The sequence below is a fragment of the Numida meleagris genome, chromosome 23, assembly GCF_002078875.1.
Source record: "Numida meleagris isolate 19003 breed g44 Domestic line chromosome 23, NumMel1.0, whole genome shotgun sequence".
In the NCBI taxonomy this organism is placed as follows: domain Eukaryota; kingdom Metazoa; phylum Chordata; class Aves; order Galliformes; family Numididae; genus Numida; species Numida meleagris.
In genome coordinates, this window is record NC_034431.1 from 2,508,312 (window position 1) to 2,535,294 (window position 26,983).

At 49.8% G+C, this 26,983-nt stretch overlaps 1 protein-coding gene across 1 annotated transcript in view; it reads right to left on the minus strand.

Annotated features, from left to right (window-relative positions):
* Positions 1-26,110, minus strand: part of OPCML (opioid binding protein/cell adhesion molecule like) — a 292,354-nt gene extending 266,244 nt beyond the window's left edge. Inside the window, exon 1 of the mRNA XM_021376003.1 lies at positions 25,366-26,110. The gene's annotated coding sequence lies outside the window, so the exon portion shown is untranslated. The remainder of the gene's footprint in view (positions 1-25,365) is intronic.

Genomic DNA, 26,983 nt, shown 5'->3' on the forward strand with positions numbered 1-26,983 from the left:
CCCCCCCCCCCCATCACCACCATCAAATGAAGTTATTTGTGAGTCCATCTGCTGGAAACCAAACCAAACATGACAAGTCTATTTTCACTGCCGGGGAAGCGAAGTTGTCGGTGCCAACAAACAGCAGCTCAGTGCTTGGGGGGAGCCCGGGGGGGGGGACACATAGGGCCGTGTCCAACTTCGTGCATGGGGGAAGGCAGCACAGCGAGGCTGCGATAGCACAATCCCACTAATGAGAAGCCATAATGCTCATGGAAAAGGTGGCCGCTTCGATAAGATAAAGGGGTTTTCGGATTCTGTTATCCCAGTGCAGCTTATTACTATGTCATTAGCAATTAAGTAACATTTGAGTAGTTCATAATTTGACTAATAAGCCTCTGTAACAAAGGCAAAAGCTAAAAGGACGGTGTGAACCAGCAATTTGTCATGACAGCTCCCGAGCAGGAGAGAAACACCCGGCACCATGGGAGGAGCACCCAGCAGGGTGCAGGAGCCAGCAGAGGATGCTGACTTCCCATGGCCCAAGGTTTGGCAAGAGGGGACCACAGCTTGGGACAGGGACCCTGAGCCACCCAGGCTCATCGGGGCCCTTCTTGGGATTTAAATCTTTCTGCTTGTGAAATCTCTTCCCAAGAGGACGCCCGGAATAAATTGCCATCTGATAATAGCTACCAGGTGGCGAGCAAGGGAAAAAAGCAGACATGCACAGAATGTTTTGACTTCAAACTCATGTGGATTGTCAGAGAGGGAGAGCATTTTGTGTCCCTTCCTGTTCCCTTCCTCCCCCTCACCACTTTCACCCCTTTGTGGATTGTGCTTATTTATTTTGCTTTCTCCATGTGAAGACAAACCCTCAGGGCAGTGGCTGAGGGCCAGAGGCAGAGCCCAGACCAAATCCCCAAATCCCCACCACCTTTCAAAGGGGCCAGAGTGGCCAAGTCCGGGCCACCAGGCCACCTCCTTGTCACCCCTGTAATTAAGCAACAGATGAAGGAATTCTCTGCAGCCATCTCTGCTCCTCTCACCTCTTCATCTCCCACTGTCCCTACCCTCTGCCCCTTCTCGCTGTCACTCCATCACCCTGTGACCTTTCCCATTAACAGCTGGGGAACACTGCCTGAGCTCAAGGCAGCTGCTTGCAATCCGTTTCCATCAGAGCCCTCCATGGCCTCGGGCAAGGAGCAGGCACAGAGCTCCCTCCTGTGCAGTGGGAGAAAGCAAGACTGTATCTCCAAGCAGGGCAGCAAAGGGCATCCATCACACGAGCTTCAGAGGGCAGCAAAAACAGAGTCATCCCTCCCCACCCGCACCTGGGACACACACGTCCCTTTCTTCCCATTCCAGCAACAGGCTTCTTCTGTGCCAGTACACACACACAGATTACATCTTGTTCTTACCAGGAAGGGATATTGACTTGGAAAATATCAAAAACACCTCTGAGCCCACAGCACCGCTTCTCACAACACAAAAAGGAAAAAAAAAAAAGTAGCGCGAGTCAGAGATTGAATTGAAGGAGCAAAGGCATTTTGCTACCCAGATGATGGAAAGAAATTAGCTTCTATAATAGGAAGGTCAGCACAGAGAGCAAGAAGGAACTTTGCAGTGTCATCTCAAAAGTTTAGAGGGCTTTCCTCCCATGCACGTGACTGTTTCTGTCCCCAGCACAGGGATGTGCACAGGGACAGGCACTGCACAGCCAGAACGTGCCGACCTCCAGCTCCATTCCCACTCCAGGAAAAAGCAAGTGCCCGCAGGCAAGCACTGATGATGACTGCCGATATAACAACCCACATAATACAGTCGGCTCCATTGCAAATGTAATTGCAATCCTAATGCAATCAATACCGATGGAAACACCATATTTATACAGGGCCTTTCATCACTCACATGTAATGCAGTCAGTGCCAGTGCAAATATGCCAGCATCTGAAATGAAATATTTGCCATACATTTTGTGTGCACGCAGACCAAACACCGCATCCAGGGGAACTTTGCAAATCCGCTCAGCAATGGCCTTGGGAGGGTTTTGTACGTCCCCCAAACTCAATGAGAAGCAGAAACGCCCAGAGCCCACCCAGCCGCAGCATCCCCACGTCTGAACCCAAAGCATCTAGCACAGAATCACAGAATCATTCAGCTTGGGAGAGACCTCAGAGATCCCCAATTCCAAGTCCAATCCCAACCCACCCCACCATGCCCACATCCCCCAGTGTGACATGCCCACAGTTCTGGAACATCCCCAAGGACAGTGACCCCCACCACTCCCTCCATGGGCTGCCTATACCAGCACAGCACCACTCTTTCCAAGAACAATTTTCTCCTAGTATCCAACCTGCACGGTGACAAAAAGGGCAAGATTTGCCCTTGCACTTCAGAAAGCAGAGTGCTCTGTACGACAGCACAGCTGGGGAGGCCAGAGCAAACTCCTTGCCCTCACTCACCATCCCGTCTGCCCTCTGAATGTGATCCAGACAGTCCATCACAGGTCTTGACACATTTAATGTCTCAGTAAAGAAAAACATGATGCGTTGATGCTCCTGTAAAGCTCTGACAACTGACAGCCTAATGGCTCCTTATTTTTTCCCAGCTGCAGTTTAGAAAATGAAATAAATTTAGCTCCTTAAGCACGCTGGCTGCTCAGTGAGTAACGTGCGTGCTGCTCTCCCAGGCACTGCTCTGTGCGACCAGGGAGCACCCACAGCCCAGACAAAGGGCACTACGAGGGATGGATGGGGACTGAGGAATTGTTCCCAACAGATGTAGTGCTCCAAACGCTTTCTGCTGTCTCCTGTGAAGGGTGGCTTATTGCAGCACTATAGAAAATTCCAAGTTGGAAGGGACCCATAGGGGTCATGGAGCCTAACTCCTGAACACCATGTTGGTAACTGACACCACAGCCGGCACCGGTGCTTCTGCAAACTGCCAAAGGGGAGCAAAGACTGTTTATGTCTGAGCAGAGCTGGAGAAAGGTGACTTCTTCCCACCCATCAAAGGGGACCTGGTGCTTCCCAGCACGCAGAGCTGCCCATCAGGCAGCAAAAGACACACACAAGGCTCTGAAGTCCCCTTCTGCCTCGTGGCTGCAGTATATTAAGCAGCGCTGCTGTAATTAGGCTGAAGTACTGTGTGGCCACAGGGCTGGGAAAGCATGATTGAGAGCCTCTCGTTGGGAAGCGGCCGGGTCCTTGTGGAGCACACAGCAGCCATTACTCACCACGGCTCGCCCAGACGAGTGCGCGAGTCTCAAACCAGCAGACTGGAAACTTTCTGCAAAATATTTCTCAGGCCGTGAGTGATTGAGGACGGATGGGACTGGAAATGAAGCTCTTATGTCCCCATGAAGGAGGACAGGAAAGGAGGGGGAGGTACGACACCAGCGGTCTGTCCAGCACCTGCTTCTCCTACAGCAGTGCAGGAGGGGAATGTCACCATTTCCAGTGGCTGGGTCCAAGGGTGGATGCAGGGGAGGCTGCTGCCTCTCCCCCCATTGCGACATCTATCACTTCTGAAGTGTTTGTTTGTTGGCAGGCCATGCAGGGAGCTGGACCGCAGCTTTTGGGGGGACCTCTGCACTGCTTGCATCATTCAGAAGGCACTGCAGAGATCAGAGCCTCCCTGACCGACAGTATGAATAGCATGGAGCTTTCAGACTCGCTGCAAGCCTTTCCTCATTCTTTTTGCCCCCACCACATAATTCCTCTTAAGCAGCTTTTCCTCCTGCCCACGATGTGCTGACCAGGGGGGATGCTGAGCAAAGGCTGGTAAAGCCAATGAAGACGGATGGGAGGGTCCAGTGACAAGAGTACCTGCTGTCACTGTCAGCTCCTGGCTCACCGCCCCCTAAACAAGCTCATCTATTACCAGCCTGGGTACAAGCAGTCCCTCAAACAGGCTCCCCTCTGCATCCATCAGCACAGGCATGGAGACAATCTCCTGGAGCCATTCAAGTGGGGATGAGCTCTGTTGCCTCCTCACACTGCAGTGCCCAGCCGGGGCCAAGCACCCCTACAGAAAAAGCCTCCTAATCCCAAGGAAAATGTATGCACAGCCCTTTGCAGAGCACCCATCCATCCTCTGCGTGCAGCGTGCCTGCGTGCAGATTGTTCCTTTCAGCACTCTTCTCGCCCCAAATTCCCCGCTCTCCCCCTCCCTTGCTGCCTGAGGCTGTTTTTCTCCTGATCCAGACCAGCGACAGCTTCAAAAGCAGGGCTCCTGCAGCACGTCTCTGCTGTTTGCTCCGTTTCTCCAGAGGAGCTAAATGCGTTCCTGGTGAGTGAACAGCCATAAAGACCCCATTTCATCCTGGAAGCACTCAGGAAGCAGAAAAGGGAGAAGGGAAGAGACTGCGCAGGCCACTCAAAGATTAAAAAAAACCTCAAGATCTTTAATTAGGATGTTGATTATGGGAATGAATCAGTACTATCTACAGGATAACTGGCGATGGCCAAAAGGAGTAACGGGGATGGGAAGCAGCAGAGGAATGAGGGGAGCTCCAGCAGCAAAGGCATCAGTGCAAGGACTCCAGCAACCTCCTCTCTCTGGTTCTGCTATAGATGAGCCCACCTCAGCTTGAGAAATTTGTTTCATTCCCATGCCTCCCCTCTCCTCCCAAAAACCCATGGGCTCAGCTCTCACTGCAAGCACGGCTCATTTGGGAGAGCAAAAGAGGATGGGGAAGGGAGGAAAGCAGGGAGAATTGGTGCTCAGGCCCTGCTGAGAGCCTCGCGAGGAGCGTGGAGGGGCACGTGGAGCAATGAAGCCGCCAAGAAGTTGTAATCAGGACTAATAGTTTGAGGTTCTTAATATTCCTGCAATCCAATAAATCAATGGTGCTAAACACGAGCGAGGGAAGGCGAGCACCGAATTGACAGGACAAATTAGGCTCGGCTGCAGGGAAAGATTTCTCAAATAGTTTGTTCCATATGAGCTCCCCAGCGAGCTCATAAACAAACCATCCTGGGATTCAGCAAGGGTGCTGTGGGAGACATCCCTTGGGCAAGCTATGCTTCCCAATGGATCCCCCTCCTAGCACACAGATCATAGAATCATACAGGTTGGAAAAGACCACTAACAATCATCAAATCCAACCCATCCCCACAGTTCTCAAAAGCCTCCAGGGACTGATACCTCTCATGGCACCCAGACATCCCATTCTGGCACCCCACGTTACCCCACTGCCCTTGCCCTGCTATGAAAAGCAACCACAGCCCCCACGGCACTCTAGGTATTGCACGAACATTAACTAATTGTTCACACTGCTCCCAGGACTTGGGGAGGATTAGCTCCATGTTTACCAACTGCTTTAGGGATGCGTGCAAGCCACCATTCAAAGTGGTAGAATTCAAGACAGGAATTTTTACAGGTACCCAAGCACTGATTTCCAGTAGGATTAGCACTATAAAACAGAGCTGCTTCCACCCAGAGTGAGGGCAGTGACTGCCCTGTTGAGCCTCCCAAACAAACTGAGACAGACTCAGGTATTCCGTAGGGAAATAGGGCTGCATAACCTTCAACAGGAGAATGGGTACAAGGCAGCCCAGCTCTCCCAATCCTCCAGGAGAGGCCTTGCTATTTGGATCACATCTTAAACAAATGCTGCAGCTATAGCCTCAGTCAGGTTAGAAAATCATGTCAGTACAGCGAGCAATCCAGACATGGTCAGCAACCACATCTCTGTTCAGGATCCAATCTGCCACACAGACAGCCCCTGCTGAATTAATCTTATTTCATTCTCAAGCCACACTTGCCCAGCCCAAAGCTACAGAAATGCACTAAAAATGCAAAACGTTGGGTGGACAGATGCGTATCTGTGCCTTTGTCCCCACACTGCTCAGTGGGACATCTGCAGAGAAACGAGCATATTCAATCTGGCCATCTCCATCTTCTGCTCCAGCCCTCAGGAAATGAGATGGCCAGACTAAATATACCAGTCACCGTACCCCTTGTCATATGGGATTTTTCCAGGTCCTTAAATCATTCTTGTCACCATATGACAAGGGATTGGAAGGGCTGAGATTATTTATCTTTAAAAGGAGACAAATAGGAAGTCTTATGATAAATGTATGCGAATTAATGAACGAGAGAGACAAAGTACACCTGGTAGTTCCATCCTCCCTGCCTTGCAGCACAAGCATCCCCTTTGATTCCACCAAAATAGTGACAAATTCGAAACTGATGAAAAGAAACACTTTCCCAACCAGCTTATGAAATCTGTTGAAGCCAAAAGCTCAGAACGTTTCAGAGACATTTATATCAATAACAGGACTACCCAGAGTTAATGGTTAACGCTAATGAAAAGGAGATAATGAGTTTAAGCCAATCTCTAATGACTGCATTGGGCTGAATCTAAGTTGTGGAGTTTAGCCAGCAATTCCAGCCTGAAAAAAGAAGCTCTAAGTTGCACAGTACTTGCAAGTCACACTCAGCATAGGTTACCTGGGGCTCCCCCACCTCCAGTGCCCATGCCTGTGACTCAGGGCCCGTCTCTGCTCCAGACACTGCCCTCCCATTCCTGCACCTCCCTAGGAAACGTCTGCACCATTCGGTCATGTAACAACCACCAGCACACAAAGGCTGCAGCCCAGACAGAGCTCTCAGTGCTTCTGATTTCTGGTTAAAACTCATCTATATTCCTTACCCCTGAATTACCCACACAGCAGAACACCAGCGCTCTATTTTTCCTGGGAATTGTTGCTTTATCCGCCGTCTCTCACTATCATGATTATTATTGATATCAAAAGTGGCGTCCAGAAACCTGAAATGAGAGCCAAACCTCGATAAGCACATGCTAAAAGACACTCTCCCCCCATCCTAGGAAAGGGCTCAAGCACACTGCACTGATGCTACAGGAAAAGAGATTTGCAGATAGCCACAAGGTCACACAGGGAGGCTGCAGCACAGCCAGGAAAAAAGCAACGCTGAGACATCCTCGTCCATCAGCCTCACCCAAAGGCCACCCCCTGCTCCTTTTCTTCGTGACACCCTTGGTTGCAAACTGGCTGTGCCAGTTCTGTATATCCTATGTCAGTGACCAAGCCGGGCCAACAGCATCTTTCTATTTAAAATTTGAGGTCTGGGCACACACATTAGCTTTTACTTTCTAACACCACCACATCATCTTCCCTTTACTTCCCACCACATCTTTCATGACTGGCAAGGACCTTTGCATGTGACAGCCCCTGTGTTGAAGAAGACATTAAGGCCATCATATTAAGGCCAGTTCATTAAGGCAAGATCCCCCAGCGGGTCCTTATTCAACAGACCAAGCCAAGAGGGGGACAGATTCCTTCCAAGGATAGTTCTGAAGGCAGGAGCCTCTCGTTCCCTACTGACACAACCTGGGACTTTCACCTAACTGAACTCAGATGTACGGAAAACCCTCCAGAAGCTCTAAATCACAAAGCAAAAAACAACTACTGGAACAGAATGGCACTTCTCTACCCAAACACTCTGCAAAACACTCTGCGCATCTGTCCTGGACATCAACAGTTGCAATGATCACTATAAAAGGTTCGAACATAGCAGAATGTTCTTTACTCGGGAGTGTAACCTGCTTGTTATTAAGTGCTATATAATGCTGAGCTCCTGCTGTAAAAGGCTCTTCAGAAATGACAACATAAAGAATAATGGTCTCCAAGCAGGACTCAGGTGAAACTTGACAGTTAAAGCCAGGAGAATTTTATATCAAAATCCTGCAAGTTTCACAGGAACATAACACAAAGCCATAAATCACACTGGCTTTGCTTACAAGGTTGGTGGAACACGGGAAATATAAAACCCCAAAAACTTTTGATGAACATCCCAAGTCCCGAGTTTGTGACGTGGTCCTGTGCAACTGTTTTCCAGATCATATTTACCTACACGTCCTCAAATGCTTCTATTGAGTAACCAACGCAAGATAAATTCTACTCAAAATAAAGATATAGCCCTGGCCAAAAAAAATGCAGGCTTTGGATGGCACAATGAGGATATGTCTCATGACAGAGAAGGAATTAAGTCTCTGGATGCTGCTGGAGGACAACACTTCACCCTCAGCATCTGTTGCCAAAATCCCTCTGCCCAAAGCAAGAGCAGAACAGCTCCTCACAACCATGTTATAGGCTTCATCATGGGAATGGTTAGCAAATACTGAATCAACACCATAAAAGCCACCCCAGAAAGAACAGAACCACTGTGGGTGCTCAAAGATAGGACAAGAGGTAACGGACTAAGGTTGTGCCAGGGGAGGATCAGGTTGGATATTAGGAAAATGGGCAGCAGGCATGGTGGGGGTGGGTCAATGGCTGGACTCTGATCGTAGAGGTCTTCTCCAGCCTTAATGATTCCATGACTCTCCAGCAAGCCACCAGCACTTTCCACCTGTCACCTGCCTGGCCACCTCCCTGAGCACAATGTTGCATGGCCCAATGCTCTGTAGTCCAACCTTTGCTATTCATTTCATGGGAATGCGCGTGTTAGCAACCTAAATTTAACGCAAGGATCAAGTTGGAGAGGAGTTTTAGTGGTTTCATTTAGGCCATGTTGCTTCCTCTCGCCATGGGTTATCGATCTCTGCAGGGAAGAGTCAGCAGCCATAGCTGACACACCGTCCCTCAGCCAGGGGTAATATATGACCCTGCTGGGAACTGCCGTTAACTGATGAACCCATCTGGCAGGGGAGCCGCAAAAGTGATTGATTCACTCTCCATCCTGGTACTTAGACTTTCCACCCTCAACAGGCCACGAAGCCTCATTCATCATCTTCATCAATCAAATGGGTAAATATCATTAAATCTGCAGGCCACAGGCAGCATCATTTATATTTTTTTGCTTTTATTTTATGTTTCGAAAGTTCCCCGGCTCCTCTCCCTGCACTCCTTTCTGTAAAGCAGTGCCTCCACCTGACATGGATTCAGCGAGGCAAAATGGAGAAGCTGAGCCCTGATAAGATCAGACATCTGAGGGCTTCTGGCTCCTTATCTCTCCCAGGCCCCTGGAGGAGCTCAGAGGGACAGAACATTCCCAGCTGCATATTGACACCAGGCCCTACACAGCATCAGAGCCATCTGGTTTGGTGCAGCTTAAGATGCTGCATGCTGCTGAACGGAGTACAGGAGTTTTGTTCCAAGACTGACACAGGTTATGGCTCTGAAATGTACTCAAATACCACCACAACTGGAGGAACACAGATTTGACATCAGTAGGTGTAATTCAGCTGAGCAACCACGATCCCTCTATGCTGCTCATCTGACGAATTCCCAAGGACAAAGCTCTACTCTGTGACACTCCTGAGGTCCCTCTGCAAGCACAGAGAGGACAAATTCCTTCACAGCGTGAGCAGCTCACATGGTAATCTCATCTGAGCAAGGATGCTACTGGTGAGAACTCAGCAAAGTGGCAGGAGCAGTTGTTCGAGGTGCCTGGGGAGGGCCAGCTGGTGTTACAGGTACCCGGTGTTACAGCTACTTGCACTTTATCACAGCTGTTTATTGAGTCTGCAACGCGTATCTCAATGCACTTTATGGAAGTCTCTTATCACAGATTAACTAGCATGAAGCGTGGAGCCTGTCCAACAGCACACACCAGCACTGCAAACCAGAGTACGTGCAGAGAGAGGACACAAAGAACAAGAAAAGGCACGGACAGGTTGGGAGCCATCCTGCAGCAAGCTGGCACGGTCATCACTGGAAGCTCTCTTCCATCACCGACCCACACCAGTCCCCATTCATATAACCAAGGACGGATGGACAGACCACAGCTGCAGACAGACCTGCCACCCTCCCCCAGCAAGATGCTCCACCAGAGCTTGGTTTTGCCTTTTTTTTTTTTACAGCAGACAAAACAACCTGACTCAGGGAAACTTCCAGCAAGTTCAGAAAGGCCTCGAGGGAAAATCCCAGCCCAGCCCAACTGAGAGCCACACAAAGGAACAGATGCAGCAGCCAGCCCATAAATTAAATCATGGAGGGAAGGTTGGAGAAGCCAAATGAGATCTCCACCTGCCACTACTTCAGAGCAGAGAGAGGGCCAGGAATGCCGAAGGAGGGCCAGCAATGCAGCAATGGATGGGCAGGGAAATCATTCTATTAGCCTTAATTGCCGTTTCAATACCGTACTCATGTCTCCACATAAGCCTTCATTTTGTGCAAAGTTGTCAGTTCATGTCCTGAATGGGCCAGGCTTGTTATCAGCAAGCCTTTTACAGCCCCTGGGCTGTGCATTAATTAAAAAGGCTTTGTGCAGAGGCTCATTCATTAGCACACTGCTCCTTTAATCACTGCCTCTTCAGCCACCAGGACAATCTATAAATCTCCTCAAATATGAAATAATGAAGTGGAATGGTTCAATTTATTACAATGTAATAAGTCAGGATAATGTGGGGGTGGACAGGGTGGTGCTGGAACTGCCTCCTTGCCCGGTTCTCCCATCTCATTACTGACAGCAACCACGAACAGGAAGAGCAGAAGGGACATGGGCACAGAGGTGAGCGCACAGGACAGGAGCCTTCCCATCTCCTGCCTTCCACCCAGAGGAAGGAGGACAAAGAAGTGAGCAGGACACAGCTCCTCCTCTTGGGGTCATCCCCCAGCAGCTGGGCTCTTGAATGGAGTTGCCAAACAAAATACATCCACGCATCATGGGCTGGTTACAAAGGGAGAAGGGCGAAAGCAAGCCTTGGCCTTTCCTAAATGCATGGAGGATGCTGAGCCAAACATGAATTTCTCTCTTGCTGGAAATTTGGGACTCCAGATACCAAGGGAAGAAACAGAACTTACAGCTCTTTTAGAAAAACAGCCACATTTTCCAAAGAAAGCACAAACCGAAAACTGCCCATACAGAAGTTAACAAAAGCTAATTACACTCTTGAATAAAAGAGAGAAGCGTTCAGAAGAAAAGCAGGATTTGTAAAGAACATTGGGGTATCTTTTGAAAAAAAGATTCTTTCCCCGTCAAAAGACACCTAATAGAAAATAGCCAATACTCCTGCAATTTGCTACTTTTTTTTTTCTTTGCTCTCCTTATTCAGTTGCAGAAAGTCATGAATTTTTATGCACTAACACTTATATAATTAATGCGTCCGTTAATACAATTAATGCTGCAAGTTGATTTATCCCAGTCGAAATTTATTCACAGGAAAGTCAGCTGTGATAAATGGGCTGCACGAAAAAAAATTCAATCGTCAAAACATCACATTCCAACGTTTTGTTGAAAACTAAAATCTCTTTCAAGGTCTCTCCTCTTTTCAAAAATCTACGTTAGCATCACTCAAGATTTTTTTTTCCCCTCCCCAGATAAAATGTGGAGCATGTAAGCTATTAAGCAGCACTATTTTCACTGACCCCGTCTCATTCTGTAGGGTGAGGATGGCTTGGCCCACGAAAACATTCACGGCTTTGATGTTATGCTCCCATTCATTATCAGAAGTGCACGCAAAATGGTGTTACAAGACAGGAAAATTATTTCTTTCCCCATGTTACAAAGGACTGAATGTGCACACTGTTCAAACCTACAGCTCTTTAATACTATCAATCTGCTAAGTGCTAATTTGTCAACACGGGATCTTTCATCTCCAGGCTTCCCAAAACACTTCATTTGCTCAAGGGTCACTTGTCCCACTGTAGTAAGCCTTCCCATCATCCACACAGCGCCTAGAAGAGGAATGCTGGGTTCTGCTGCCCCCCCAAGAAGGGCTACTCCATGAGATGTGTGACTAATTACTACTCAAGTCAACAATTAACCCTGTCCCTGGCTAATCCATGAGTTTCAAGGAGCTTTAGAGAGGAAACAGCATGCCAGGGTCCTTACCATCAGAAAACTCTATTATGCAGATCTTCAAAAAAGCTCATTACTACAAAGCTATGAGCATTCAATCCCATTAATAAAACACATCAGTATATAATTATAATATTAGGCACTTAAATTGCAGTTTTCATCTGCGGCTCTCAAAGTGTTTTTACCATCGTAAATTAAGTCCCCCTAATTTGGGCTGGCCCAAGTTTCCCATTTGAAGCTCCTTCCTCAAGGAGAATTTGATTTTGTGCTCAAAAAAAAGCACAAAAGGATCTGTTCCTCTTCAAGGTGCTCATTTCCTTCTGGGGAGATGCACAAATGAGAGAAGCCTACCCCAAACCCACCAGAACCGTGGGGATGAAGAGTCAGAATGCTGCCAGAAGGGGAAACACCATCCATCTAGAAACTTCCACAGTAGCAATAATGTATGTATGTATTTTACTTCAATCTGTTGAGCACAGAGACCCAACCTTCCTACCACCAGCTTTTATAAGGGGCAATCAAGTTGGCCTCTCCTCCCCAGGATCACAGAATCATTAGGGGTGGAAGAGACCTCTAAGATCCCTGAGCCCAATTTTCCCTAATACCCAAACTGAACCCATCTTGGCGCATCTGAAGGCCAAGATTTGCATCCCGGATTTGGGCAGAGCACAGAGCCACACTCACCACAACCCAGTGACACTTGGTCACCATTGCCCTTGACTAGATGGAGGATGATAGCAGCTCCTCCAGAGCCACATTGTGGCCCACGCCAGAACAAACACACTCTGAGCAGTCAACAGAGCTGAGTAAATCAGACATGACAATAAAAGTATCCAGGTAATTCTCTGTCTGGGAGACAGCACACCAGGCATACCGGGTTCAGCTTTAATTTGCAAGCAGACCCGTGCACTCAGGAGGTTATCACATAAATGCCAGTGTAAATGATATCACCATGGGCACCAAAACAGGACGCTTGCTCGCAGGCCTATCAACCAGTACACACCAATCTTCTGTAATCCCAGCTATTAAAAACAACTCAGAGAAATCAGACCTCATTTTGCAGACAGCACAATGGGTCTCAGTGACTTCTTAAAGTTTTCCCACATTCAGGTTATCAGACGATGGTTTTTATATATTCAGCTGCTGCGCTGCCTCCAGGTTTATTAAGTTTACAGCCAGGGAGACAGGATGGCTTTTCACTGTTCCCCAGAGACCCCCCAGGACGAAGGGAAGTTTCTCAGGCATTGCTCTGAGCCACAATCTAGGAAGTTATAGGAGATTCAACCCCTGCAGTTGGGACAGGACAGTTTCCAAAGCCTCTTCCACCAGCAGCCAGCCCATGGCACCATGGCACTGCAGGGCTCCTCTCGGGGCTCAGCGCTGCCCCAGCTGTGAGATGGGAATGCAGTCTCCCTGTCACAGGTAAGAGGATTTAACGGTGTTCATCATAAACCACTGCATATGCTCCATGCAGTGTCTAGGTGAAACTCTATTAAATCCATCCAGGTTTTACAAGCCAAGAGAAAGAAGAAGAATCTACACTGTCAGGCACAAGCCAGGGAGCAGAGGGGTGCTCGGGGCTCCGGAGATTTTTCTTTTGGCACTTACTGTCTTCTAAACTCTGCAAGCTGTACAATATCTATGTTTGTAATCACTCGAAAATTTTCAATTAAATGTAAAAAACCAGAAACAAGTAAATCTATTCTCTCTTTTGACTGTTTTATTGATTGAAATGGATGTCTGAGCTGCGACCACTGAACCATGAAAAGCAATCCGTCTTAGATGGGTGAGAGATCGTTAGGAAATCGTTGTGCTGAGGCAAGAATAACAGTGCATGTGCACACCAGCACACTCTTGCAACGCACGTGCAGTGCACAGATGCACACACATTACTGCACAACAAGCCATCTGCAACGATGAAATTATATACACATACAAATATCAAGTTTGAGGCAATGGGAGGTGTTAGCCCATCGTAACATCTCTTCTAGTTTTCTACTTTCTACTTCCACCTGCAGCCCTGTCCCCGCGGGGAGGAGCAGAGGACATTGCATGGTACCCCCCCATTGCCAGGAACACTCTATTTTGCAGAAGCAGGGTGGGCTGGGTGCGAGCAAGCCCCTGGGCAAAGGAGGGAAGGAGCTGCCCACGTGAAGCTGCTGCCTCCCTTTAGGATCCCCAAACTGCAGCAGAGACACGGAACATAGGCTGGTAACAGATTCAGGAACAGATGGATGACGCCTTAGTCTGCGCTGACAATGCTTTCCTTTTTAAGCAAGGCTATCCTAATATCAACTCCACTTCTAAGCACCTCAAGTTCAAGCTTAAACTAACTAAATATACACATATTTTAACTGTAATCCATCCCACGCGCTCTAAGTCCTGGGGGAGTTCAGCTCAGCAAACTGGATATTAGGAAAAAATTCTTTTCAGAAAGAGTAGTGAAGTGTTGGCAGAGCTGCCCAGGGTTCGGTGGGGTCACTGCCCCTGGGGGTGTTCCAGAACCATGGGGATGTGGCACTGACAGACGTGGTCAGTGGGCATGGTGGAGGATCTTGGAAGTCTTTTCCATCCTGAATGACACTATGAAAACCACAGGTGCGCAAGCCAACTCCTGCAGGCAGGGCAGCCTTGGCAAGTCACACCGCAGAGCACAGCTGTGGGGAAGCCTTCCCTAACCCCCGCAGGGCACACCCCCCCAAACAGCAGCCAAACCCCTTCCAAAAGCTGCTTTCCTCCACTAACAGCCAGGTCAGGGCCCCTAGCATCTTCCTCCCACCAGCACACCCCAGAGGAGGCACAGAACGCGTTAGCCTCTCCCTGAGCCTTTAATATACTTTCTCTAATTAAGCTGTTCAATTCGCCAGCTTAAATAGCTGCCAATAGCTGCTACAAATTGATTTATCTTTTGATGAAGGTAAAATTTGCCAGAAAAATGAGAGGCAAACAACGTATGGGTTTGGAGGGATTAAATTACTTTGTATTGTGTTACGATTCAAACATATTCCGGAGACAGGATGAGTCTTTTACAAGTAAATTGTTTTTACACCATACATTCATTTCTATGTAAACAGAAGTACTCTAATTTACACATCCACCTACAATACCTGCTAGATAACAGAAGTGCATAATTAAATGCCAGATGAGATCCTGAGCTCTCCACGGGCACGCACACAAATAAAAAGCAATCCTCCTGGAACCCATCTCGGGATGAAAAAATAAAATAAGTCATCTGAAAGGCACACACGATCCATCCGTAATAGGTGCGTCCTACAGCGATCCCTGCGCAAAGGGATGAGGGTGCTGGAGGTCAGGGCTGGAAAACTGCAACTCCATTCCTCAACCACTGCAGTCCGAGAGCTGCAGCCTGCTCACCAACACCGGCTCGGAGAGCTCATCACCTGCGCTTCACTATTTTATTTTTCCTTTTTAAACCTCGTCAGTCAAAACTACAAGGTGAAGTGGCATAAGTCTTTAGAGTCAATCACAGCCAGCCTGACAAGACTGAGAAACAGGAGCCAGCGCTGTGTCACCTGCGTGAGCCCAAATGAGCAGTTTCCCTATGGGATGGGACATGATAACCTCACTAAGTAGAGAGGAGAAGCTGCCCTTTGCAGCTCCAATACCTGCAGCACACATGGCTATGAGCAGCAGTGTCCATGCAAATACACATCATCAGCACATTCCCAGCAAAGCCGGGCTTGCAGTGGGAATGAAACTGGGCTGGGTGCTTGCTCACTCAAAACCACCTTCAGATTGTCCCTGACATCAGCTCCTCCAAAGGCTGAGCTACAAAGAGGTCAGTGCAAAGGACGCAGCAACAGCCATAGGGGTTTCGCTTTTATTAACTGTTATTTCAGGCATCCACTTTATATGCTATTTCAGACATAGGCATTTTCTACACAAACACATGGCTGACATCTGAGAGTGGATAATTTGCCTAGACAGGCAGTAAATACATCCCATCTCATGCTTCTTCCTAGAATAATTTGCTTTCCAGTGTCACCTGCCATGTAAATCATCACCTTGGAATTCATCCTAAGTAACATTTCAAACTGTTCTGGATCAACCAGAAAAAAAGAAGCCAGCAGAAGGTCCCATCACCCTTCCTGATGAGCGATGCTTCTTTCCCAACCAGTATTTTGAATTTATCGCAGGAAAGACACTCCCTGAATTCATGGCTTGCCTGTTGAGCTCCCAGCTCTTAGATTTAGAGGAATCGTAGATTTTCTTCTAGCTATACAAAAGCCATTTACATCAGTTTTTGTGCTACATCGAGAGCCCTCATTCTGAAGATATATTTCTCCCTGCATGAGTATCAGATAACCACCCACCGTGCGGTCACTGCATCCAACAGGTTAAAGCCAGACTGGAAAACACCAAGGAACTACATGCCTGGCATTCCTTCTGATGGCCAATCTTCCCCCCAAATCAGAGTCAAGCAAAAGATTAAGGTTGATAAAGACTGGATGGGAGCAGGTTGACATCTCACACCCTCATCCATGGGGATGCGGTCCCCGGGGGCTCTCCCAGCACAGCGCATCCCCATCCCGTGCTCAAAACACTCGAGGATCTCTCTTTTGTTGCTCAGCTGTCTCCCTTAATCCTTCCCTCAGCCATTATTCAATATTTGGTTTTGTGACTACATTATTTAACTTGGCAGAGCGTTTTGGGATGCGGCGTGCATGAAAGGCTCAGTTTTAAGAACAGTTCAGGAGGAGGGGTGCAATGGGGGGGGGGGGAGGAGAGTGCTTCAGCAGTGACAACAAAGGGGAAAGCAAAGCTTCACCCATCAAAAAACTCCCCAGGGGAAGTAGGCTGTAGTCACAAACCCATCAGCTGAGGGAATAAATCACCAAAGCCGACTCCGATGTCGGTAATTTTGTGACGCAGAAAATTGATTCGTACTTTACAATCAACAAGCATCTTCCTCCATAATGTATGCTCGACATTTTAGCATAATTATTTGCGCAACAGTTTTAACATTTGCAGCCTTCCCCGGCTGTCAACCTGGAAGTAAGGAAATAAAATAAAATTTTAAAACACTCTTCTTCAAAGACAGGATTAAAGGGAAAAAAAAATAAAAATCAATCTCCGAGCAACCTCCTTTGTATTTTGTTGTGACAAGACTGAATTCAAACAGCCTGTGAAGTCAAAACAACAGGAGAAATATCAATACACATTAATTTAATCAAGAAACGCTATTGCAGGCCAAACCCAGCCTTCCCCAGGCCGTGGTTTCCGAGGGAGCCACGCACCCCGTTGTCTCCTGGAGCATCGGTGCTGCTTCGAGTCCCCTCTCCATTTGCATGCATTTGTCACATTCACTTACACACGCAAATCTACATTCTCAGCAGAGCGCAGCCCCGCTCCCGCATCTTCATCTCTCCTCCTGCAGAAGGTTCATTTCTGCTGGCAGACACGGCCCAGCTGCCTGTCCTGCTGCATCCCTATTGACCAGCACAGAGCAAAACGCGCTTCCGAAGGACAGCCAGATGAAAGGGTAAACACGTTAACAAAAACCATCCGCGCCACACTTGACTTCGTCAAACCCTGAGCGCGCGTGCGGCGCAACGCTTTGAAACAAGAATCTCATTAAGGAAGGCCGAGTTGAAAGGATAAGCCCCAGCATACCAAACGCAGAAATCAGATGTACTTGACCTTTCAAATGAATGTACATTTTCTGACTGACTGTTCATGTCAGAGTAATTCAAACAGGCACCTGATAATCCTCTTAGAAGAGTGAAATTTGGATACTGGATGGAGTACAACGTAGCGCGGCCTGCGGGTGGTCTCATCTCGTAGCTCAGTCCCAGCCCTGCCCTCAATTTCCCAACACACCTTCAAGTTTCCTTCCCCTCGAGTGTTCAGAAAACACTTCAAGCCTGGGATTCATTAACAAGACAGCAATAAGTTGATCTCTGCTTTCTCTTTTGCATTCCCCACACTCTGACGCAGTCAGATGGATGCGAAGATCTACTGCCTTGAAAGCACCACAGCCACGCATTAGCTAAGTGGAAGATTGGCCACTCAGCTCGCGGCAGTAGGAAAGGAAGCAGGCTGCTGGTGAGCTGTGTTTCTCACACTTAATTAAGCCTCTTCTGCAATCACTTTTTCACCCACAGAATTAAGGGTGAGAGCTGTTGCATTTATTTAACAGCTGGACTTGTAACGAGCTGTCATTTCCACACCATGCCTGCAGCTTCCTCCAGAGCAGCAATCCAACAGCTGGAGCACGCTCCTCCTGTCATGCTGGCCCATGGGGAAAGCAACAAAAGAGTTCAAGTCCCGATTTCCCCATCAGAGGGTGCTAATTACCACCCAAAGGCAATGCTAAACAAACACAGATAGCAGCTACGCGATTTCTTCATGGAGAGATCATCAGAATGAGATTGATGCCCTGCACGTTTCCTGAAGCTCTTCCCCTTCAGAGTTTTGGCATCTGAGCCCCTGGTGAGACCTCGTTGCCTTGCTCTATGGTGGAGCTTCCATCACACCCCCAGGCTTCATTCACCACATCCATTAAGAAGAGGCACTAATGGTACCAGACCTTCAGAGGTCCCACACTCTGGGGAGCCCATTTTCCCATCAGCTCTGCCTTCCTCAGGGAAGCAGAGCATTTGGTATTTACGGCCCGAATCCACAACCAAGCATAGCAACAGACTGCTCAATGACTGATATCAAGGGGTATTCTTTTTGAGCAACACCAAAAAAAAAAATCAGAAGTCCAATAGCATTTTCCAAGCAGCAAGCAAGCTGGAAATACATCAGTCTGGTCTAGCAAAGTTAACCCAAGCCATGCAGGGTGCTCATGCCCACATTGCTGTTTCCAAGCACGCTGCTGGCTCCTGCTCACGCCACCTGGGGCTCTCAGCCATTGCCATGCAAGACAGGTAACGCGCGGCTGCGCATCCTCCAGCGAGATCTCCCCCTTCCTCCTCCCCCTGAGCTCCCCTGCATGTAATATTAATTGGCTAATATTTGTTTAGATCATTCCTGACACTTTGCCTTTTGGTTCCCGCTGCAGCGCATCAGCAGCGGGTTGCTGGAGGAGCAAAGCCTTTGCTGGGAGCTGTGCCCAAGCTGGGATCAGGGGTCTGCAGGGGAACTGCTCTCAAGTCAGACCCCACACCCACAGAACAGTCTGCAGAGAGATCCCATGGAAACATCAATAGCAGGAGAAGAAAAACCAGCTCCTCCAGCAAGGCAAGGGGCTCGAACAAAGCACCCAGATGGCACTATCTCCAAGTGTCTGTCACTGCAGCATCTGGGTTCCATCCCTGGAAGGATTTCCATGTAGCAACCGATGGCTCTAAAAGCCATCTAAGAAAAACACAGAGCCCTGCACAACAACTTCCAGCCTAGCAAGCAGCTCACAACACGTTCAGTGCCACCACCAAAAGCAAGTGCCCTTCTGCACCCCTCCCTGAGCCCCACACCGCCCCCAAACCCCGAGCTCCCTGCAGACACGGACTCACACCATCAAGCAGTGGCTCACAGACACATTCTCCTCATGTCATGCCCCTCCTCTCACCTCCTCCGAACAGCTCATGAACTTGGTCAGCTAAATTCACTGTAATCAAACCATGAAATTGCACATTTACTTCTGTCAACAAACAAAGGCTCGGCAGGGAGCCGGTGCTGCTGGGGGCTGCCACACAGATTGCACATCCCTCTGATGGACACTGTGCCCCACTCAGTCCCCTCCATACAGGGCAATGACACAGGGCTCTGCTGAACATCGCAGCACCCCCAGAACCACAGTGTACGTAACCACACTTCTGGCACCACTGACCACCTCCAGTATCCCTCCTCTTTGTGCCCAGCACCAACACAGACCCAAGCAGCAGTGCAAAGCCTCAACAGCCCCCAAAACCCCTCTGAAAAACCACAAGGGCTCTGCCTCGTCCCTAGGTTCAGCCAAGCTTGGCTCCCACCTCCTCACAGCTGGCAGCACCACACACTGTCCGCACCCAGGGAGGCTGGGAGAGCTCTCCTGAAGTTAATGGAGTGCTAAATACACTTGGCAGACTGAGGGGAGGGATCCGATGCCCTGCCTCATTTGCTGGGTGGAGCTGGGCTCTGGAGATGGGGTGGGCAGCACAGGATGCTGTGCAGCTGGAGGGGGTGGAGAGGGGTCACCCAGGAACACCTGAGGCTGCACAGAACTTAAACAGCACAAAGAACTCCCAGTGCAGACAGTGTGGGATCAAAGCAATGTCCCTCAATAGGCTGCATTTGAGGCAACCAAATGGGACCAATCCCCCTGGCAAGGCATGGGGAGCACCAAACAAAGCTCTATTCCTGACTAAGACCAACCCTGCCTTACTCACTGCCCTAGGTCCCCTCAAATGAGGGGACCACAGCACCTGGCACTGCCAAAAATGCAAGGCACAGAGCCTTCAGAAGGCCTTCCCCACCCAAAAAGACTCCATTCCCAGAGCAAAACCATGCCTTAAGGATTAAAACAACACATTATTAATGTCTCTTTTCAACAAGTATCTCCATTTCATCCATCCTTCTGTATTTTTAATCATAACTTTAAGGTCTCTCTAACTGTGCATTGTGAAAGAACTTTTTTTTTTTTTAAAAAAAGGGAATTTAAAAGCTTTAAATCTAGTTCTCTGGTCTCTGACCCCCTGAAGATTCCTGCACAGCAAATAAAGTGCTTAGCCACCCTCCTTAAAAAGATTTAATCTACCCTATTTCCAGAGCTTGTATGATTAATCCCTACCTCTAATTCTGTTTTCAGAGCCACAGCTGAATCCTTGCTTAAAAGAAAATGGCACAGGCAATTCTCTTCCCTCCCTTACACACAGGGGATGGAGCAAGCCCCAAGCAATTCTCTACTGGAAATGCAAACACCCTTCATTTTGCAGAGTGAAGGCATGAGTTGCCTCTCAAGAGCAGGGCAGGTTGCACATCTACATAGGGTTTCTACCGCTCCCCAGCATCAACAGCTCTATGGCACCTGTGGCAGCAGGAGCAGAAACAGCCCCAAACTAGCAAGAAGAGGAGACCCCACAACTGCAAGAACAAGGGCAGGACAGAGCCAGCGCCAGCCTGAAAACAGAGAGCACCTGTAGGTGGACACCAGGGAATTCATTCAAACCACTCATCTGTGCATGACCAAGCACTTAAACCAGGTGGGATCCTACAGGAGGGAGCACCAGCTCGCCTGCCCACGTTCCCCATCCCACATCAGGAGGAGATGGAGCATTAACGACGAGACAAACGCCCACTGCTGCAAAACCAGCTTCACACAATGTCACCGCATCTCCCTGCTTTATGGTATGCATGGGGTTTGTTAAGAATAATGAGGTGAAACACGTATTGAAAAGCTAGGAGAAATCGACTTTCTGATGAGACACAGCACAATGACCTTCACCTGCTAATAATCTGGAAGGAGTTCAAGGCCAGCTCTTCAATGCGCCCAGCAAGTGGCAAGCGTGTCCCAGGGTGAAATGGAGATAAATCTCCAAGGAGCAAAGCATCGCAAAGGACAATCAGAAGGTAATTAACAGAAAAGCGTTAAAGCTCTCACCAGCATCACAAGATTTGGACTTGGGATTGACAGGAACATGTCCCCTCACACTTTTCTTGGTGAATTTGTTCTAAAATTCCACATGAAACAACACCAAATCAAGTTTCAAACCTTCCCCATCCCCTTGTTCAACAGACTTCGATGCTGCCAAAACCTATTTATTTCTTGCAAATCTCTGCGAGCTACTGCTCATGAATAGAAATGCTTTTATCAAAAACCGTCCGCATTTTCCAGGCTAAATTTTAAAAATAAGTATTTTTGGGTGGCGGGTGGGGAGGAGGTTGCCTTCTGCGAGAAGACCACATATAATGCCCCTTCTAAGCATTCTCATTTCAAAATCCAAAAGAAAATGTATTTTAAGAATGTCAGCTATGAGACAGGAACAAAAAGCCAATGACAGTGTTCCCAGGCTTGGTTTCCAATAACTTCACTGCACACGTTCCCATGGGATCAACCACTACTCTGGGGAACAGGCACAACCCTGAGTCCACAGGAAATCCCCTGTGCTGGGAGCAGCCCGACTGAAAAATCCCATCCAGAGAGGGGAGCGTGGCTGGGAGCAGGCAAAGCCAGGCAGTGAGGAGCCCCAGGTCATTTATCTTGATTTCTCTTAGCAACACCAGCAAAGGCTAGAAAACATCAGCTGCATTTTCTCAGTTAGAATTTAGTGTGAGCCACAAGCAGTAAGCAGGGCAGGGCTCTGGGATTCCTCCAGGGACACCTTCCAGCCCACCCCACTGGGGAAGAGATGGGGCAGGGACACCCAGCACTGCTCCCATAGGGATGTGGCTGCTTTGCAACCCCCAGGTAGCAACAGCACAGCTGGGTTTTGGGCAAACACAAACCCAACCAGGGCACACTCCCTACACAGCCCTTTTGCAGCTGGCACAATGCAAAAACCTGCAGCATCTCATAAATGGCTGATGGGTGCTGTGCCTGCACTGGCTTCAGGAGGTAACTACTGCCATCACTACTGAAGCAGGGGGGTTGGAACTCGATGATCCTTGGGGTCCTGTCTAACTCAAGCCACTCTGTGCTGCTATGATCCCCTCTCAGGGTTAAATGCAGCCCGGGATAAGAGGCAAGCCAACCATCCCCTCTGAAAGCTTTAATGTACGTGCCACTTCGATTTGGAAATCATTGCATCTGTTACATTTGGATTGCTGAGAAAAAACGCCAACTCCCTAACGCCAATCAATTCATTGTCTCCTCACCGCTGGTAAACATTTCCACGGAGAAGAGAAAAAGCATCTCCAGTCCCTATAACACAAGATCTAAAGGGCAATGATATGTCTGGATAAATGAACAGGTAGATGTACTTTCATTAAAATCACCACATTTAAATTACTCACAGATGAGATTGAAGACATGAGGTTAAAAACTTAATTGACTAAATCAACTGAGACACTGAGGGCTGATTACATCATTTAAAATAAATGTGATATTGGCCATCAAGAACTGCACAATATATTATTACATATCAAAAGTCATTATTCAAGAAGCACAAACAATATCCTCCCAAATCCCCAGCGGATTTAGTAGCATTGCCCATCCCTATTTCCAGGGATTGTTTTTCTCCTTCTGCAGAGGAGCGGAGCAGGACCATGCCCATCAGCAGCGCCGCACACAAAGCAGCTCCCAGAGATGCTGCACAGGAATTAAAACGATCCGAGATGTGTCCTGCTGCCAGGAACTCAAGCGAGTGGAGAGGAGCAGGTACATGCCCAGGGCTAATGCTGGAGTCCTGCGGCACAGACCGTGCCCTGCATCAGAGGGATGGATGTCACACCCTGGATGAGCAGCAGCAGCCCAAAGCCTGCAAGTCCCTCAGAGGAGGAGCCATGTTCCATGAAAATCCAGATCAGCTTGCAAATGACTTGCTAATCCAGACTGGGAGCTCATTAGAGCCTGGGTGTTATCAATAATGGAGAGCTGCAGTGGCTCTCCAACAAGGGCCTGCAGGGCCACAAGGAATTCACAAACCTCATTCCCCCAAATCTGCTCCCACCAGGAGGAAGGGCCCTAAAATCCCAGACCCTAAAAGCCACACAAACGCAGGCAGGAGAAGGTGGGGGGCTAACCCCATGTAGTGTTATGAACATGCAAATCAGCCCCAACGAAGGGCCCTGGGCACTCAATTACGCCGATTACATTATAATTACAAGCAGTGCCAGCAAGGGTTTCTCAAAACCCATGCCTGTTTTTAAAGGCTCTGCCAAGGAACTGCATGCAGGGCACATTAGTATGCACGCTCCACGCACACGTGGAGTGAGTTCCGCAGTGCACGGGTGGGAAGCAAAGCAAAAAGCAGGGTTCCCATGCACCCACTCCCCCCCCAGCAGCATCAGGCAGTGCAGTGCACCGATTCCCTGTGCTGGTGGGCTGCAACCTCCGTGCTACTCAATGTGCGTGGCTCAATGGGGTGACCCCCGGGAGCCTGAGGTGGGGGGTTAGCACCGTGCAACAGCAGTGGGAGCTCTGGCACAGCTGCAGCCCCACCGCAGCTCCTCACAGCAGCAGAGCATCCCAGCGGCCGTTAGGGCATTAAACACTCCGCCTGCCCCACAGGGAACGCCCCGCGGGGGTCTGCATTACCAAGCCATTTGCTGACAACAAAAAGCCAAAATACCCAACCAAATGCACCATAATTGCGGTGTTTTCAGGCACAGGGTCCTCTTACTCTGCATTTGAGTGCTGCGATAAACCAAGCTTCAGGAGCCCGAGCCAAAACAAGCCCTATAGGCTCCGTGCACCTCCCAAGCCGGCACACGCAGCATCCTAAGCCACCAGAGCAGGGTGCTGCTGCCCTGCACGCTCCCGCCTGGCCCAGCAGGTGCTCGGTGCTTTCAGAAGCAGGAGAAGCGTTAAAATTCCCCGCACGGCACAGGAGGAGCCGTTCCCAGCATCCCGCCGCAGAGCGAGCTAATCCTGCCAGGTTAATTCTCCCCCTCGGTTCATTCCAGCTTATTAAAGCCAGCAGGCACCCTGCAGAGGATTCATTACCTGTGTCACTGGAAGGCAGTGCCGGGCCGTAATGAGCCGAGAAACACGGGGAGGATGCTCCTACCACCTGCCCATACCGCTGGGCTTGTCCTGGAGACGGGGAGACCCACGGCCCAAAACCCATACCTCCACGGGCAGTGTTACAATCAACAAGAGGAGCGTGCAGGTGAGCTCCGTGCTGCCCCAAACCCCACACGGGGCCATTCCCACTGCCTTCTTCTCGGCTTTCACCAACCACCCAACCCATGCCCTGCCACGGGAGCCCACCCCGCTTTTATTTCCCCGCATCACCGATCGCTGGGATTTACTGGCAGAGGCCAAAAGGAGATGGATTTGCAGATAGGTGAGTGAGCACGTAACCAGAGAGAGAGGTGGCAGCTGCTGCACTACATCTTCATCCCTTTAAATAGTTCCCAGCCTTCCCCCCACAGAGCCGGGCTGGCTGGGTAAAAGAGATCTCTTCTAATTAATCAAGTCCTCACCGTCGCCACTGAAACAGAGTCAGAGCTGGCAGATAAAATATTGCAGGAGCTAACAGAGGATGGCAGGCTTGGGTTAGCAAGGCAGAAAGCAAGCGGTGGACTTCAGCTGAAGGGGCACAATTATTTCACCACCACGCAACGCCTCTATTCCCAGACCTGTCTGCTGTGTTCCAGCGCCAGCCTGCCTTTTTCATCGGGGTTTTATTCCCCCCCAACCCATTTCTCACTCCAGTTCCTTTTCTTTCCTCACCGGGTAGCTGTTTAATTTGTTGTACTCCATGCTTCCCCTTTCAGGAGGGAAAACTCACATCTGGGCTGGCTTTTTTCTCTTGCCTCATTTCTCAAAACTTTGTTGTTATTTTTCAGAAAAAAAAAGGAAACATAAAAAGGAAAAACGGCAAGGAATACCAAAGGAGGTGGGAGATGAAGGCAGCTGTTCCCAACACTCTCCCGAGGAGGAACGCAGAGGCACGAGGAGACGGCCGCCATTTTGCCCGCCTTCATGGAGGGGCAGCAACGCCCAAAGGCAGAAATACACCCAAAAACAGAAGGAAAAAACACACTGTAACGCCCAGAAATCGCTCACCTCTGCGCAGGACCGCCCTTCCCGTTGCTTTAGAAGCAGCTTTTCCCCTCGCATACACTTCATTCGAACCCCCGTCCATCTCAGGGGCAGGATTTCGGGCGCCCACCTCCTCCTACCACACAGCTCAGGAAACCCCCCACCTGGCCCAGCCCCGCTCATTTAAGAACCGAGCATTAATTAACACCTGCGGGCTGACCAATAGCCGAGCGGGGCCAATCCAGCGCACGTGCGCGGAGCCCCAGGTCCGCAGGTGCTCTGCGTTAGCTCAGCGTGCTCCGGAGCTGTGGCTGCACAGCCGCCATCCCCGCGCACCCTACGCGTGCTATCAGCGGTGGGTAATTAACCAAGCAGACAACGCACGTGCAAGACCAATTGCCCAACCTCAACAGTGCTTTGCAGCAGCCCAGCTGAAGAGGGAAAGGACCCGCAGCCTTCTCAGCCTGCTCAGCACCGTGCAGCTCTCGGGCACTGAATACAACCAGGGCTGTGCTTTCGGGGCAGTGCTGCGCAGCTCGTGAGGGTTTGGCCTCAGCGAGGAGCGGCCAGCAGCAGAAACAGAGCGAACCGGTGCTGGAGTCATTTTGCAGGAGCGGGCTGCAGCCTGAGGCAGATCGAGCTAAGGAACATGGGAAAGCAGAGCTGCCGCAGGAGGAACGTAATCTGCGAGAAACAGGGTGTCTAAAAACCCATCTCTGCCGGTGATCAGATGAACGGAGGCAACAAACAGTGCGGGATGGATGCAAGCGCTCACCGCAACCCGGGTGCGGGACGCGGCCGCCGGGCTCCTCCCGCAGCGCAGCGCGCGGTGCCGTGCGGGGCCGGCCCGGAGCAGCACCCGGCACCCGCGGCCGCTCGGCTCGCGCTTTGCTTTGTGGCCTGGGGCTCCCTCTGCCTGTCGCCGCCGTGCCCGTCCGCAGGCCGCGTGCAGGTGCACCTGGGACGAGCCAGCGTGGGGAAATGGTAGCGTCTAGATCGGCGTGGAGGCTTTAAAGGTTTTCCCGCAGCAAAAGCAAACACCAAAAAGCCAACGCAGCTTTTCTGAGCTCAGAATCACCTTCCTGCTAAGCGCTGGGTTTGTATTACCAAGCAGGGATACGCTCTTTAGCCACCTGGCTCGGGTTGGCTTCACCCAGCAGAAGTTTGGAACGGAGGAGCAAGTGCTCCTGGCCAGGAGCTGCGCGGCGGTGCTCAGTGTGCTGCACTCCTCTCCTGGAGCCCGTGCTTCAGCGATGCACGGGGAGCACCTCCCTGCCCGCCTGGATCCCCTCTGCCCCCTGCCCGAGCCCTGTGCCAAGCACGGAGAGGCACGCTGCCCTCATTAGCTCGCAGGTGCCATCTGCCTGCTGCCACAATTCCCCCGTCCCCATGAGGATGTGGCATTATCCCACTGCTGCCTCCCAGCTGCTGGGAGGGCTTCATACCGAACACCTTTCAGGTCCTTCTGCAAACCCGGGATTACCAAGTGCAGCAGTGCTGTGTTTCGAGGTCCCCCCCACTCCCTGCTTGTTGTCAGAGCATCCCGAGTGTGGCTGGTCCCCAGCCCGGCTCCTGTCGCACCTCAGTGAGATAAAGATGGGACAAGAATTCTAAATGCTGCCACCGCTGTCTATCAGCGGGA